Here is a 17,629-nt window from a genome sequence, read left to right on the forward strand (position 1 = left end):
CCAAATTATTAATTTCACCTTCATTATTACGGATAACCATATTTTATCTCAGTAATGACCACAGCATCTTGTTTTGGCTACACTCGGGTGGGAAGGGGCTGTTGACACAATCGTTTCATTCACAAATTGAATTCGGTGATACCAGTTGCGGGTTCTAGCTCGCTCTGATACTGAGTGGAGTTGTGCCTCTGGTATCTCAAAATTCAATATACAATCATTTATGATTATAGTATTCTACGCTGAAGAGAAAAGAAGTTTCGGTAAGATAGTTATTTATTATTTAATTTAATATTTAATTCGTATGCTTTCCTTAAAACTTGACTTCGAAACGTACGTCCGTGGATAACTAAAAAAATGTATGATAGATTGCCAGTCAATTCATTCTCTCTTACCTGTTTTTGTGCCTTCCAATGCTGTTTTTAACTGAGATCTCCCCTTTTAGTAGAAGAATAGCTATAACCCTTTGACTGCTATTTCTAAATTCGGTATGTGGTAAGGCAACTCGGTGCTAAAACCTTATTGCTTAGTAATATATTATATATATATATACATAGAGAGAAAGGGAGAGAGAAAGAAAGAGGGAGAGAGAGAGAGGGGGGTTAAGAATGCGGGACATTTTGGGCAAGTGATTTCTACTATAGTCCCGGGCAGACAAATTCTTTGTAAGTGAATTTGAGAGAATGGTAAAATGAGTTCATTGCATACATACATCCACACGCATGCGCGCGCGCTAACCAACACCCCATCCACACATATATCACAGTTACATCGTAGCAGTGTTAATGAGTAATTTTAAGCATTTTAAAGCACTTGAAGATCTCTTTGCATATATTAATGATATTGATTCAAACATTAAATAATTGATGTATTGGTGAACAGTCAACCACGTTGCAGAACATGAAAATTAAAGTTGTAGTTGAGAAAAAAAGTTGGCTGATATGGAGGAATGGAACCGATCTGACTATTGCTCCATATTCCATGAACACTGAAAAGGCTGTAAAATGTGACATGGACAGCTGCAACGGAGACTACGAAGCTATGGCCGGCAGGAAGGGACATAGCAGACGTTTGGAATGCACCCGTACGCCGGAATTCATCCAACAACAGATGAACAAAGCATTAAGCTTAATTCTGATGGATATGTGAAGTTACTGGAGACTGTGGTAAAACTCTGGTTAGAGAGAGCTGCTGCTCGATGGCCATATGTGTGGCAGCAGGATTCAGCTTCTTGTTACATCTCCAAAAATGATAGAAGTGATTGTCAGACAATTTCTACAACCTCACTAATCACAATTTCTGGCCTTCTAATTTCCCCGATTTTAATCTCATGGATTACTGTGTGTAGGACGTGCTTGAGAAAGACACCAACCGCTCTGTTTGCAACAGCAATGCCGTACTAGCAGATACGACCAAGGCGTTCGAAGAACTTCCCAAGGACACAGTGAGGAACGCGTTCACCATGTTCCGGAGCAGTCTTGAGGCCGCAGTAAAAGCTGAGGGCGGCTACTTTTTGAGTAAAACGTTTTCTTCCAGCCATAATTTTGTTGATATGCTTTAATTTTTTAATAATACTTCCATTTGTGGATGGGATATTATGCTTTTTTCCTTTAATGCAAACTGTCAGATTAAACCTAAACATCCTTTACACACACACACACACACACACACACACACACACACACACACATATATATATATGTGTGTGTGTGTGTGTGCGTGTGCGTGTGTGTGTGTATGTATGTATATCACGTAATCACGTGACGAACCAGACGATCAGATGTTGCTACACACTGGTGGCTACAATGCGCTTTGCATCATTTTAGTATTCAAATGACGTCACACTGCTGGCTAGGCGAGCAGGTCAACATTCCTCACTGATCAAAAGGAACTTGAAATGAAATTTTTGGGTCAAGAACACAACGCGCCGCCCAGTTTGTAAATGGAGCCTACGATCTCGCGATCGTGAATGCAATAGCCTGACCCCTAGGCCTGCCCTCGTCCCCACTAATTATACTCGATATACAAATGACTTTAAATGTGTTAAGATTGTCGCAATCTAGCTAACAAACATAGAAACTGTCATATTTGCTTCAGATTTATTTCCTAATAGTGCTATCTATTATGAAATATTTGAATCAATGCCATCCATATATGTAAAGAGAAGATAATGATGTCTACGAGTTTTAAAATGTTTAAAATGACTCCTTAACTCTGATACAATGTAACAGTGATATAAATATCTACTAGCAGACATACCCGGCGTTGCTAGAGATTAAAACGGTATAGTTTGTATTGACTCTACAACACTGTGTATAAATTCTGTACTTGGAATGACCAAGTTTAAATACTGCTGGATCTCACTTATAACGTATTGGAATCTTACATTGTGTATAAACTCTATATTTAGAATGGCCCATTTTAAATTCTGTTGGATTTTACTCATAAGATATTGGAATCTTACATATAAACCATTCTGCCTAAAAAATGGATCTAAACCTTCAACATCCCTACATATCTCACATCTATTTTCTTTCCTCCACCTCACTCTCTATTTTGTATCCTATCTAAATTAGCTATTACTTAACTATCCTCTCACACCGTCTCCGATGAAGGGATATAAGCAATAAATATCCTGGAAACAGCTGTAGATCTAATATCTATAAATGTTAATATCTACACAGCTTGGTTTTTTTATCTCATTACGCACAAAATTCTTATATATATATTATATATATAATATATCTAATATAATATATATATATATATATTATATAATAGTTATGTTGAAACATGTGATAAAGAAAGTGCAGCGTTGACGATAAAACACTTGTGGAGTAATTTTAAAGTTTTGCATGAACGACGATTTGAGTTTAGCACACCAATTTGGACAGAATTATCATTTTTATAAGAATGGGATAGATCATACCTGAAAGCAGCTCCAGGTGTTGTGAAGAACGAATTTGTACGTGCTCTGTTTCTGAGAACTATTTTATTGGACCTCTGTGTAATCTTGGGTGCTAAACGTTGTTTTAATGATTCAGCATCAAGTGCTGCAACATGCCTTTGCTGATCTTGGGAAAGTCTCATCTCCCTTCTCTCTTAAGACTGTATTTGACGTACTGTAGCATGCGCTTGATGATCTTTGGAAAGTGTCATGTCCCTACTGTACTGAGACGGCATCCGACGTGCTGCAGCATCCCACTGCTTATGTTGAGAAAGTCTCATGTCCCTTATGTCTTGAGACTCTTGCGGGCGCACAAACACACACACACACTCACAGACACATACACATTCATATACAAAATGTGACGATACGCACACATACATTCTCACATACAGTCACATACATATAATAAGAGAGATATATACAGACATACATTCACGCATGTCAGTCGTCACATGTATATATGTATATGTAGAGCTGTGTATTTGTTTAATAACGTACCTAACGAAGAAAGACACACACACAGTCAGAGAGACATACACACTCATACTCCCACACACATACTCTCAGAGACACATACACACTCATATATGTGTCGTCGTCGTCGTCGTGGTATACAATGTCCTTTGCTATCTCGTACGTATCGAACGCGCAAACACACACACATAAATGAAACAATATTATATCTCACCAGGAAATCAATCTGTAGACAGAAATTACAAACCCCATTTCAGTGTATAAAATAGGCTGAGTGAAAAAAACTTGAGCCACTTTAGAATATCTTTTTCTAACGCATGAACACTCAATGGCGTGGTTAAATTCTCATTGGTAAGTAATGAGGGCTTATTGGCTGTATCACAACGGTTTTCGATAGAGGGAGAAATGTACTTAAATAGACGGAGTGCAAAAACATTTAAAATAAGTAATGTTGTTGGGAGAACATACAAATAATGTGAAGACAAAGATGTTTACGCACGACAGAGAGAGAGAGAGAGAGAGAGAGAGAGAGAGAGAGGAGAGAGAGAGAGAGAGAGAGAGAGAGCGAGAGCGAGTGAGTGAAAGAAACAGACATAGACTTAAAGAGAGAAAGTATTGCAGAGTGTGTGAGGAAGAGAAGAGATAAATAGAAAGAGAAAAAGAGAGAAACGTTTGAAAATTGCAGTTCTTACAGAAAAAAGTCATGTAAAAAATCTGGACGGTGTCTCGCACTACGCGGGAGGTCTGGGTAAACTGTTATAGTCCATGACCATCCTTGCCACATAAGTAATGTGCGTGTAAAGTTTGGTGAAAATCGGTTGAAAACTGTAGAAATGCATACGTACTACCACACACACACACACACACACACAGAGATAATCCTTTGTTTATATATATATATATATATATGTATATATATATATATATGTGTGTGTGTGTATATATATACGTGTGTGTGCGAGTGTGTGTATGTATGCGTATATATATATGTACCTATGTGTGTATATTTATATATCACGTGATCACGTGACCAACCAGACCATCAGATGTTGTTACACATCGCTGGTCACAATGCGTTCGCATTGTTTTAGCCTTCGAATGACGCCACCCCGCTGGCTAAGCGAGCAGGCCAACAGAAGAAAGAGTGGGTGAAAGAGTGGTGAAAGAGTACAGCAGGGATCACCACCCCCTGCCGGAGCCTCGTGGAGCTTTTTTGGGTGTTTTCGCTCAATAAACACTCACAACGCCGGGTCTGGGAATCGAAACCGCGATCCTGCGACTGCGAGTCCGCTGCGCCTCCATATTTATATATAGACACACATATATATATATATACCGACACATGATATGTGTCCGTATCCATCTGGAAAAGGTGTGACACCTGGGGCAACTATATATATATATATGTGTGTGTGGTGTGTGTGTGCTTGTGTGTGTGTGTGTGTGTGTGTTTGTGCGTGTGTGTGTATCTGTGTATATACATTATTAATAATAATTGACAGCTGTTGCAGAGTGACTCAAAGTCAAAGAGTTTCGTGCATTGGTACTTATGAAATGCACGAAACCCTTGGCTCTTGAGACACTCTGCCACTTCTGTCGATTATTAATAGTAATCCTATTAATATATATATATATATATATATATATATATATAAAATCATATTCTATATTCTATTTTCTTGTTTTGAATCACCACGCATACACGCTCACACATGTACACATAATGCACACACACACACATGCAGACAAACACATGCAGACACACAGTTTCCGTCTACCAAAGCCATTCACAAGGCTTTAGTCGGTTTGAGACTATAAGGTGCCACGCTCTGGGACTGACTGGACCTGGAACCATGTGGCTGGGCAGTAAACTTCTTACTACGCAGCCACGCCTGCACCTTATGTATAATACACAGAGGTTTGGTTTCGAAGAGCAAACCCTACTTTTTTCCCCTTCGATCGGCAAACCCTACTTTTTTTTTCCTTCGATCGGCAAACCCTACTTTTTTACCTTCGATCGGCAAACCCTACTTTTTTTTCCTTCGATCGGCAAGCCCTACTTTTTTTCCTTATATGCCCTAATATTACATTATTGCCCTTAGGGTTCTATAAATTTCTGTAATACAGAATTGTTTGTGATGGTTACGGGGGAAAGAATGAGATCCAAAGTGACAGAGAAGATAGTTGCGAATGATTATTCCCGGCATATTTGAGAAATTGGAAATAGGCGAGCTACTTTTCCGTTCTCCTGCGAAGAGGACACAGTTGCATATTTCCTTTGATTGGAGCTGATTCTCATCTCTCCGGAAAAGTGACTTAAAAAGAAAGAAAGATAGATACATAAAAAGAAAGAGTGGAAGAAATTTTGAGGAATTTGTCAAGATCTCATTGTTTAAGGGTAATCGAAGAGACTATTTCAATGACATTACCACAGTTGGTATGAAACGACCGAATGTGTTTTCGTGTTTGGCGTGTATGTTGATATATTGTGGCGAGCCTGGTAGAATAAAGAGAGAAGTTTTGTAAATTTAACCAGGATGTGTAATAAAGAATTTGATGCGAAGCTAGAAGTAGATGCAGAAACTTTCTTTCTGTGTGATGTGTGTGGAGCTTTATTGTCTGGAGAACTATTGCTGTTGAAATGTGGAAACAAGGAGGATTCTATAAACTTGGTAGTGATTTCTATTTCTATCATTTATACATTAATTATATGCGAGTCACGTGCTTAATTATGTACACACACTCATCGTCTGTCGTCTAAAGAATTGCAAGTGGTAAGAAACTTCTGGAAGCAATGCAGAGAGCTATCAACTTCGAATGAATGTATATATATGTAAATATTTAAAAAATTCTAATCAAATCTGAAACATCATTAACGCGATTATGAGATTTGCCATTTGGCACGTCTGTCCACAGTGATGCTACCTAGAGCATTCATGCTGTTGCAAAATATTTGGTAAGTCGTTAGTGATACAGCTTAGAAAAATAAACAGGTAACAAAAACAACCAAAGAATGATATGATACGAGGCATTTTGTTGTGGGCGAGTGAAATCGTTTAAGAAATAAGAAAGAAAGGAAGGAAGTAGAAAGAGAAGGGTTAGAGGAGGTGATGTCGGAAAATATATGAAAAGAGAATGAAGAAAATGGGAAGATAAGAGCGAAAAGTAGTTATCGAATAGGTAGTCGATATAGGATATGACATCAGGGACTGAATATTGTTTGAGTGGGGTGTAGAAGAGAAACCGTAGTAATGTGAACTGGAATAAATTAGGTTCTGGTTAAAGATTCGGTGAGATTTCTGATTATGGATATAAAAGTGAGTTATAAGGTTTAGTTATTTTTCTGGTGAGGCAGGTCTATCAATTATAGCTTTAAATGTGATTATACCATAATATTTTGCGGATTACATTCTTTTTTCATTGTATCATCATCTTAGTTCCTCTCAATCTTGCATTTCACCCTCTCGAAGTCAATAAAATAAAGCACAAGTCAAGTACTGCTCATCGATGATGGTATACATTCTTTGTTTAGATTGCTGTTCTAGCACTCTTTGGAAATAATTCAGATCTTTACATTGAAGATGTGAGTGCTTAGTTGTAAAATGTCTTTTCAGCTTGCTAGGCCACATGCCTTCGTTAGACAACTTTTCACCACAAACAACATACAGCGGAAGAGGTTGATTCTCGTTGCCAGTCCAATGAAACCCAAACTTTAAATAGCTATTGCAATATTTACGATTGGGTCGACCTTTCCAATTATTATCACTACGCTTAGTTGCTTTTGACGAAACATTCACTTTCAGATTCATAATCGTCTCGGTTATGCTTCATCTTGATAAATTTTCCAATTTATGGGTAATTTAGTCTGTAAATATGAATTGTATCGCACAAAGAACACAGATTACTAATAGTCAAACCGAGAAAAGTGACCAGTGAGCTGTGAAAAGTGGCAGCGTCTCACATTTTATCGGACTCTTCTGAGAAGTCTTTCAAAATTAATTGAAAATATGAAAATTCTCGCCACTATATGAATGAAAAAAATTGAAATAAAACCGCAATACTTAAGGACGTATTAAAAGATTTAGTTCAACATCGTATATTTTAGTTCAATAGTTTATTTTTCACACTTATTGAAATGAAAACTGCTGAGACTACGACCGAAATAAACTGAAACATAGCCTTGCACTGAATATGACCATAAGATGTCAATTTCGAGGATAGATTGATGCTAATTTAGTTCTTATCTTTATGAAATTTCAAATTCAAAATTGGATAACACTGTCATACCATAATTAGCCTAAATGAATTGAATGACACAAACACCTCTCATTCTTAGTTAAGAACTTAGTTTTTAGTTTTTTGCCACTTAAACATTTATATGTATGAACTTTCTAGTGAATTTGGGTTTGTATTTTTCATATTTTGAAATATAATCTTACTTTTTCGAGGTGCACCTAATTACATCTTGCGACGCACGGTTTGGGAAACACTGCTCTTGGGGGTGTCCGACAAGTCGTAAATTCCCTTTATATAAAAATGAATAATGATAACACACGATGGATAATCATTTGATATACACACACACACACACACACACACACACACACACACACACACACACACACACACATATATATATATGCATATACATATATACCTGTATTCTCTAAATGAAATGTCTTTTTCACTTTTTCAAAAGATCCAAACGGTTTGCCTTTTCATTTTTATTTTAATCCTTATACATATTTTTTAGTTGTTGGGTCTTAAGATAATAAATAATGCTAATCCAGACGAAGAGTCGAGGTCGCAAGACATCTGCGACTGGTAAGACTGATGTCGGTAATGTTCTACTTAAAAGTGATTGTTAGATGTTTATGTTGCGTAATTTTAAGTGGCCATCATTACTCTTTACATACAAGAGTTAATCTTTTAAAAGGTGGTCTAAACCCCTTTTAAAAGATTAAAACGTGTGTGTGAGTGTATATATATATATATATATATATATATATAAATGATAATAAATTGTCGATTTAACAGATTTCATTTCAATAATTTAAAGGATTTCAGATATAACACCCGAATAATTTTAGTAAAATATATTAATAAATATTAAAAAAAAATAACAAAGCCTATTAATTATTTTAGGGGTATCTACTTGTAAATTATCGAATGTGTGTTTCATATTTTTAAGATACCACTTTGGTAAAAATAACTAAATAAATTACCGGTTCCAAAGAAAGTGAGTGATCTGTGTATGTGTGCTTGTATGCAACGGTGCATATATGCGCGAACGTATCATTGTGTTTGCGTGTGTATGTATACGTGAGTGGGAGTTTGTATACAAGTGCGAGCGTTTGTGCATCTGTGTGTTTGAATAATTGGGAACAGAATTTTGAGCATATCATATCGTATTTGCTTTAAGTAGGGTGAAGATTCACTTTCGATCTCTGTCATCATCATATATTCGAGCTGTTAGGTTATCTAATACTTTTATTATACTTTTACCACCGTGATCACCGTGACCGACCAGGCTATCAGATGTTGCTACACATCGCTGGTCACAATGCGCTTCGCATTGTTTTAACCTTTAAATGGCGCCACCCCGCTGGCTAAGCGAGCAGGCCAACAGAAGAAAGAGTGAGAGAAAGTTGTGGCGAAAGAGTACAGCAGGGATCGCCACCCCACCTGCCGGAGCCTCGTGGAGCTTTAGGTGTTTTCGCTCAATAAGCACTCACAACGCCCGGTCTGAGAATCGAAACCGCGATCCTACAACCGCGAGTTCGCTGCCCTAACCACTGAGCCATTGCGCCCCCACATTATACTTTTATACATTTTTTTAATTATAAAATAATAATGATATTATAGCACCTTGAGCACTAGAAAGGATTATAGTACCATGTGCTCCTCAATTCCTCGATGGAGCCACAGGGACAAAGTGTCTTAGGAACTTTTAGACATGGTGGAACCCATCCCTTTACAGCTCTGACTAAAATCGGTTTCTTCCAGATAACAAGAAAGATAGAAAAAAATGAGAAACAAAAGACACACACACACAGAGTTATATAGGCGTGGAGGTATGGTAAAAAGTTTGCTTCTCAAGTTCATGGTTTCAAGTTCAGTTCCAGTTGACAAATGTCTTCTAATAAAACTCCTGACTGACCAAAATTTTGTGAATGAATTTGGCAGTTTGAGTTAGTGAGTTAGTGTTAGTATTTGTCTCCCATAACTGCTTGACAGCCAGTGCTGGTTTGTTTATATCACCGTAGCTTAGCGGTTCGTTAAAAGATATCCATAGAATAAGTTTTTGCGGAGACCCCCTTCGGTCATGATTGACCATGGGATTGCACCTAGGAAGTTACCCTCCCAGACACAAGTCCGGGCAAGGTTGTTTATGGAAGACCAGCAGTCGCCCGTGCATACCGGCCTCCCCTCTCCACGCCACCAGTGCTATCCAAGGGAAAGGCAAAAGGGCCGATACAGCTTGGCACCTGTGATGTCGCAACTCATTTCTACAGCTGGCTCAGTGGTTAGAACGTCAAGCTTACGATCGTGGGGTTGTGAGTTCGAATCCCAGACCGGGCTACGTGTTGTGTTCTTGAGCAAGACACTTTATTTCACGTTGCTTCAGTTCACTCAGCTTTATAGAATAAGTATTTGGCTATAAAAAGGAATATTGGGGTCGATTAGTTCGACTATACCCATCAAGGCGGTGCTCCAGCATAGCCACAGTCCAATGGCTAAAGCAATAACACGTAAAAGATGATAAAGCAATACATATTCGTTCGGGTTCACGCTTTGCTTCCCAAATACATGGTTCTAGGTTCAGTTCCACTGCATGACACTTGGGCAAGTGTCATCTACTATAGCCTGGGGCCGACCAAAGCTTGTGAGTGAATTTGGTAGATAGAAATTGAAAGAAACCCGTCGTATTATATATATATATATATATAATATATAATATATATATATATATATATATAATGTATATATATATGGCTGTGTGGTAAGTAGGTTGCTTACCACCCACATGGTTCCGGGTTCAGTCCCTTGGGCAAGTGTCTTCTACTATAGCCTCGAGCCGACCAAAGCCTTATGAGTAGGTTAGTAGACGGAAACTTAAAGAAGCCCGTCCGTATATATGTATATATATATATATATGTATGTGTGTGTATATGTATATATATATATATATATATATGGCTGTGTTGGTAAGTGGTAGGTGGGTTGCTTACCACCCACATGGTTCCGGGTTCAGTCCCTTGGGCAAGTGTCTTCTACTATAGCCTCGAGCCGACCAAAGCCTTATGAGTAGGTTTAGTAGACGGAAACTTAAAGAAGCCCGTCGTATATATGTATATATATATATATGTATGTGTGTGTATATGTTTGTGTGTCTGTGTTTGTCCTCCCAACATCACTTGACAACCGATGGTGGTGTTTACGTCTCCGTAACTAAGCGGTTCGGCAAAAGAGACCGATAGAATAAGTACTAGGCTTCCAAAGAATAAGTTCTGGGGTCGATTTGCTCAACTAAAGGCGGTGCTCCAACATGGGCGCAGTCAAATGACTGAAACAAGTAAAAGAGTAAAAGTGAGTATATGTGTGTGTGTGTGTGTCTTTGTGTCTGTGTCAGTTCCCCCACTACCTATCGACAGCCGGTGTTGGAGTGTTTATGTCACCATAACTTAGCGGTTCGGCAAAAGAGTTCGATAGAATGAGTACCAGGCTTACAAAAAAAAAAAAAAAAAATTCGCTCGACTAAAATTCTTTAAGGCTGTGTTCCAGCATGGCCGTAGTCTAATGACTGAAACAAGTAAAAGATAAACAATGAAGAATAACAATTAGAAGAGTTGCAGATATTTTGATCAAAATGAAACTGAAAATTACTTATGTAAATTTTCGAGAAATATATTGTCACTTAATTTAATAATTTATATTCGAAAGGCAAAGGAACAAGAGTTGAAAACATGTACAAACATAAACATAAACAATTAGAACAATATACATGCATGTATAATATATTATGCTTTACATATATAATATAAAGATACCAGTTATTATTAAAATATATAACATACAGGAATATAAATAAGGAAAATATCTTACAGATGTTTCAATCAAGAGGCAAAAATACCTCATCCTACCTTTATCCCACCAGTAGACTGAAGTAATTAGTAGATGAAATTGAGGTACTTGGGTTTTTCTCTGAGCTTCGTCAGAGATTTTAGAAAGTACATAAGGTTAAATTATAAATATAAATATAAATATAAATACACACACATTTACATACTTATACATATACATATACATATACATATACATAAATGCATACACCTACACTTAAATGTACATACATATTTGCATGTATATGCATACACAAGAATCAATTATTATTATTATTATTATTATTATTATTATTATTATTATATTATTATTATTATTATTATTATTATTATTATTATTATTATTAGATGCATTATATTATTCATATTAGATAAAATATAAACAGAAATAAGAGAAAGTTATAAGAGGAGTAATATTGTAATTTATAAAATCAATATATCTTAAAGTTATTTCAGTTATGTAAGAACGAAACTGAATATATATGAGGAACACACACACACACACACACATGTATGCATATATATCTCCGCTCAAACATACTCATACGTATTATATGTGTTTAGAAGGGAAGATAAGTGCAGTAGTTTGTATCATTATAATTATATAATATTATATTATTATATAATTATAATGATACAAACTACTGCACTTATCCTTCCTTCTAAACACATATAATACGTATGTACCTATGATTATGTTTGAGCGGATATATATATATATATATATATATATATATATATATGCCTGTGTGTATGTATGTGTGTGTATATATATGTTCCTCATGTATATGCAGTTTCATTCTTACATATAACCTGAAGATAAATTGATTTTATAAAGTACAATATTACTCTTGTTATAACTTTCTCATACCTCTGTTTATATTTTATCTAATATGAATAATACAATGCATCTAATAATAATAATGATAATAATGATAATAATAATAATAATAATAATAATAATAATAATAATAATAATAATAATTGATTCTTGTGTATGCATATACATGCAAATATGTATGTACATTTAAGTGTAGCTATATTTATGTATATTTATGTATATGTATGTATAAGTATGTATATGTGTGTTTGTATTTATATTTATATCTTAAGCTTATGTACTTTCTAAAATCTCTGACGAAGCCTAGAGAAACACACAAGTACCTCAATCGCATCTACTAATTACTTCAGTCTACTGGAGGGATAAAGGTAGAATGAGGTATTTTTGCCTCTTGGCTGAAACAGCTGTAAGATATTTTCCCGTATGTTATATATTTTAATAATTACTGGTATCTTTATATTATATATGTAAAGCATAATATATTATACATGTATGTATATTGTTGTAATTGTCATTTTAGTAAATAAATAGACATAATATAATGTCTAAAAGTTGATGAATACCACCTATTGATCCCCTCCATTTTCTTATTGCTCTATAAATTAATGGTAAAATAACTCTTTACCCTCACTCATTTATTACATTCGGTAATGTAATTGCAATGCAATAAAAAAAAAACACTTGTGTATTAATAATTGGGTATTCTACCAGTTGTATATTGGATATTATCCCTTTAGTTGGTTGGATTCACAACCTCTAACTTTCTTGGAATATATATATATATAATATATATATATATATCATATACATACCACACACCACACACACACACACACACACACACACACACACATATATATATATATATATATATATATATGTATATATGTATATATATATATATATAAATGTAATATATGCATGTATATATATCAATATATAAGTATATATGCATGTACACATATATATTTGCATATGGATGTAGTATATATATATATATATATATATATTTTATATATATATATATATATATGATATATATCATATATATATATATATATATATATAAATCAATATTAGGGTAGCAAAAATTCAATAGAAATTATTTTGCCACCAGCGTGTCTAGTGAGAAAGAGGAAATAGTCAGAGACTATTAATAAATTCAACAACAATTGAGGAACGGCTATAATAGGCCGTTCGACCCACTAGAAATAGCAGCCAGGGCTCCAACCGCAAATAGTAGTAATTCCGAAATCAGAGGAAAAATTAAAAAAAAACATTTACCCTGTTCTTCTTTAGACAATGCATTGTTTCGGCGTTTTTTAAGGGTAAATCAGCCTGATTAAATTAAATTAAACTTAATCAAGTCAATCTTCCGAAAGGCCAACGCGCTCATCAGTAAAGGAGCCAGAAGGGACAGAAATTACACGAGGCAGCTACCTTCATGCCTCGGTAATATCTGACCTAAAATTTTCAAAATCATCGTACTCGAGCCAACTTATCGGCAGCAAATATAAACTGCCGATTCAATTTCGGAATTAATCAGATAATTATCAATTAATCAATATTAGGGTAGCAAAAAATTCAATAGAAATTATTTTGCCACCAGCGGTCTAGTGAGAAAGAGGAAATAGTCAGAGACTATTAATAAATTCAACAACAATTGAGGAACGGCTATAATAGGTCGTTCGACCAACTAGAAATAGCAGCCAGGGCTCCAACCACAAATAGTAGTAATTCCGAAATCAGAGGAAAAATAAAAAAAAACATTTACCCTGTTCTTCTTTAGACAATGCATTGCTTCGGCGTTTTTTAATGGTAAACCAGCCTGATTAAATTAAATTAAACTTAATCAAGTCAATCTTACAAAAGGCCAACGCGCTCATCAGTAAAGGAGCCAGAAGGGACAGAAATTACACGAGGCAGCTACCTTCATGCCTCGGTAATATCTGACCTAAAATTTTCAAAATCATCGTACTCGCGCCAACTTATCGGCAGCAAGTACGATGATTTTGAAAATTTTAGGTCAGATGTTACCGAGGCATGAAGGTAGCTGCCTCGTGTAATTTCTGTCCCTTCTGGCTCCTTTACTGACGAGCGCGTTGACCTTTTGGAAGATTGACTTGATTAAGTTTAATTTAATTTAATCAGGCTGGTTTACCATTAAAAAACGCCGAAACAATGCATTGTCTAAAGAAGAACAGGGTAAATGTTTTTTTTAATTTTTCCTCTGATTTCGGAATTACTACTATTTGCGGTTGGAGCCCTGGCTGCTATTTCTAGTGGGTCGAACGGCCTATTATAGCCGTTCCTCAATTGTTGTTATATATATATATATATATAAGTTAACATATATATATAATATCCATATTCAAATATGAATTTATGAACATGTATATATATATAAATGTACATGTATATGTATGTGCGTAAATGTACACATACTCGCACACACACACATACACACATATATATTTGTTACACACACATGCATATACTGATATTTCAAAATTTCATTTGTTCCACTGCCGTTTCCACACTTAAAATACAATCATCGTTAACAATATAATTACGTAATTAATGTATAAAAATAGATAATTAATTAATTTGAATAAGATGTACAAAACGTTTCGACATGAAATATAATTGAAATGTGAAAATCGAGGCATTGTTCGCAAACAGAAACTTATACACGCACACGCGCACATGTCTAGACACGTCTGCATTAAATTTTTCTGTATAACTCTAATTTGCTGTCCTACCTCACATTTTTTTTCCTCATAATGTTTTGAAAATGCATTATTTTTTAAATGAAAGATTACAGATATGCGTTTCTGAGGGTTTGTGATTATACGAATGGGTGCTGAAGAGTTCCTGGCTTTAAGGGTGTCGCGTAAGGGCTAGTTGAAGGCCCAACCTTCTGAATTCTTTTACACAGTTTAGAAACATTGAAGGACCACTGCAATAAGTGTGTGAGTCTGAGAGAGGAATATGTTAAATAAAGCTATAATTTACTGGTCCTCCTGTATTTTTTTTAACCCAAAGCCAGGAAGTTTCTAGCATTACACGTGCAATGGAAAATCTTTCCATTAAATGTTGCTTATCCCCCTCTGAGTGCGCCAACGAATCAGCATCATCAGCACAAAGTAATTCTCTAACAAGTATTTTGAAAGTCTTTGCTTTGCAGTTAAACCAGGTCAAATTCAAAATACGACCAGATATCCGAAATCTGATTCCGATTCCCGTGTTGCAAACCTTGAAAGCATACCAAAGTAATGTAGCAAAATAAATAGAGAAAAGTGTAGGGGCCGGAATATGTCCCTGCTTGACACTATTGTCCACCGAAAATTCATGAGGTAACTCACCATTAAAGACTACCTGAGCTTTCAGGTTTCTGTGTAGTTCCTTAAAGATGCCCACAAGTTTGCACAAAACAATATACTGTGCCTCCCTGTTTACCGTGTCAATTGCCTTAGTTATGACCTGGTATAATTGCATTTGTTGCTCTAAGCATTTCTCTTGAACCTGCCTCACAGAAAATATCATGTCCATTGTTCTTCGCTCAGGTGTGAAACCACACTGTTCTTCAGGAATCACATGTGGACACACATTCTCAACAAGACGATCTAACATGATCCTTGAAAGTATCTTCCCCGTATGTGTCAGGAGAGTTATCCCTCTAGAATTACCACACATTGCTTTTGGGCCCTTACTTTTGTATACAGAGATTAGAATGCCATTCTTGTGGCACAGAAGATTCATCCCAAACCCGAGTTATCAGGTTATGAATTTCAGATGAAATATGATCCCCACCTGCTTTCAGAATTTCAACTGGAATACCATCCAATCTAGGAGCTTTACCTAATCTCAATTTACATAATGCCAGATTTATTTCTTCAATGGAAGGTGTATCGTTTATGAGTTGCGTTATCTCTCTTTGTGGAATGTTGTTTATGATAACCATGTTCACTACAGATGGATTGTGGAAAAGATCTGCAAAGTGTTCTCTCCATCTATTCATTATTCTACGAAGATCTTTAATAACCACATCTCCATCTTTCGACTTCAAGGGAACATGTGATGATGAAGATTACAGTCCAAAAGCTTGCCGCAATAAACTACAGAAACTTTTAATGCCTTTCCTGTCATACGTTGTCTGTATTTCCTCAGACAAATTTCTCCACCAAGTGTCTTTAAGCCTCCTGCGTTCTTTTTGCAAGTCTGCTTTCTGAGACTTGTACAGCTTTTCTAGTTGCACATTGTTCTTAACGTTTGGGTAAAGAAGCTTTTTATGAGTGGACCCCTTTGTTGCTAAAAGCTCATGTATCACTGTATCATTGGGATCAAACTAGTCTCGGTGTTGTCTCCTATCTTACAACACCCCACCACACACACACACACACACACACACACACACACACACCACACACACAAACACACAACACACACACACACACACACACACACACAAAGTCTAAGTTTGACAGCCGTTAACATACAATTTGAGAGAGTGGAAAAAAGTTTATTAAGGAACAGGAATGATTCGAAAGATAATTTGTTATTTAGAATCTCGCTACAAGGGGAAAAAAGCCAGGGAATCTGTAAATTTGCTAAATTTACTAGGCGAAATGAGTACATCATTTTAATATTTTAGAAAGCTAAGTACTTCACAAATTCTTAAACATATATTGTTATAAAATCTGAACATCGTTACATTGGAATATGATATAATAAAAAGAAATCGTAAAATATGATAAACCTATGCCGTACTTTTCATAGTTTACGATAAATTCTTTATTATAAAGCTAAATAGAATAAGTTTATTCTTTTAAAGATAGCAATAAAAAAAAAAAACAATCATATCTGAAGATAATATTCTAAAAACGTTGTAGCTTAGCGTTTTTTTCTAAAAAGCTTTGCATTATAAAGTGGGCAACTAAGAATTGAAACTGAAGTTAATGGGAACAAAAAATATATGTAACTTTTCTGATAAAACTTCATATGAATAAACACAATGATATAAACATATGTAAAATTTATGTAAGTGAAAAAAAAAAAGAAAAATTGCTAAATTCTTATGATTTGGTTGAATAAAAAGAAGATCGCAGCTAAATTGAAAATCAGTTATAGAAAAATCGGTGCATTCCTTTTCAAGTAGCTATTTTTAACTAAATGCGTTCGCGTGCACGCTGATGTTTATACACAAAGAAATTTCCATGCATACTACTCTACAGAAGTATTGAA

The sequence above is a fragment of the Octopus sinensis genome, linkage group LG10 (assembly GCF_006345805.1).
Source record: "Octopus sinensis linkage group LG10, ASM634580v1, whole genome shotgun sequence".
Taxonomy (NCBI): Eukaryota; Metazoa; Mollusca; class Cephalopoda; order Octopoda; family Octopodidae; genus Octopus; species Octopus sinensis.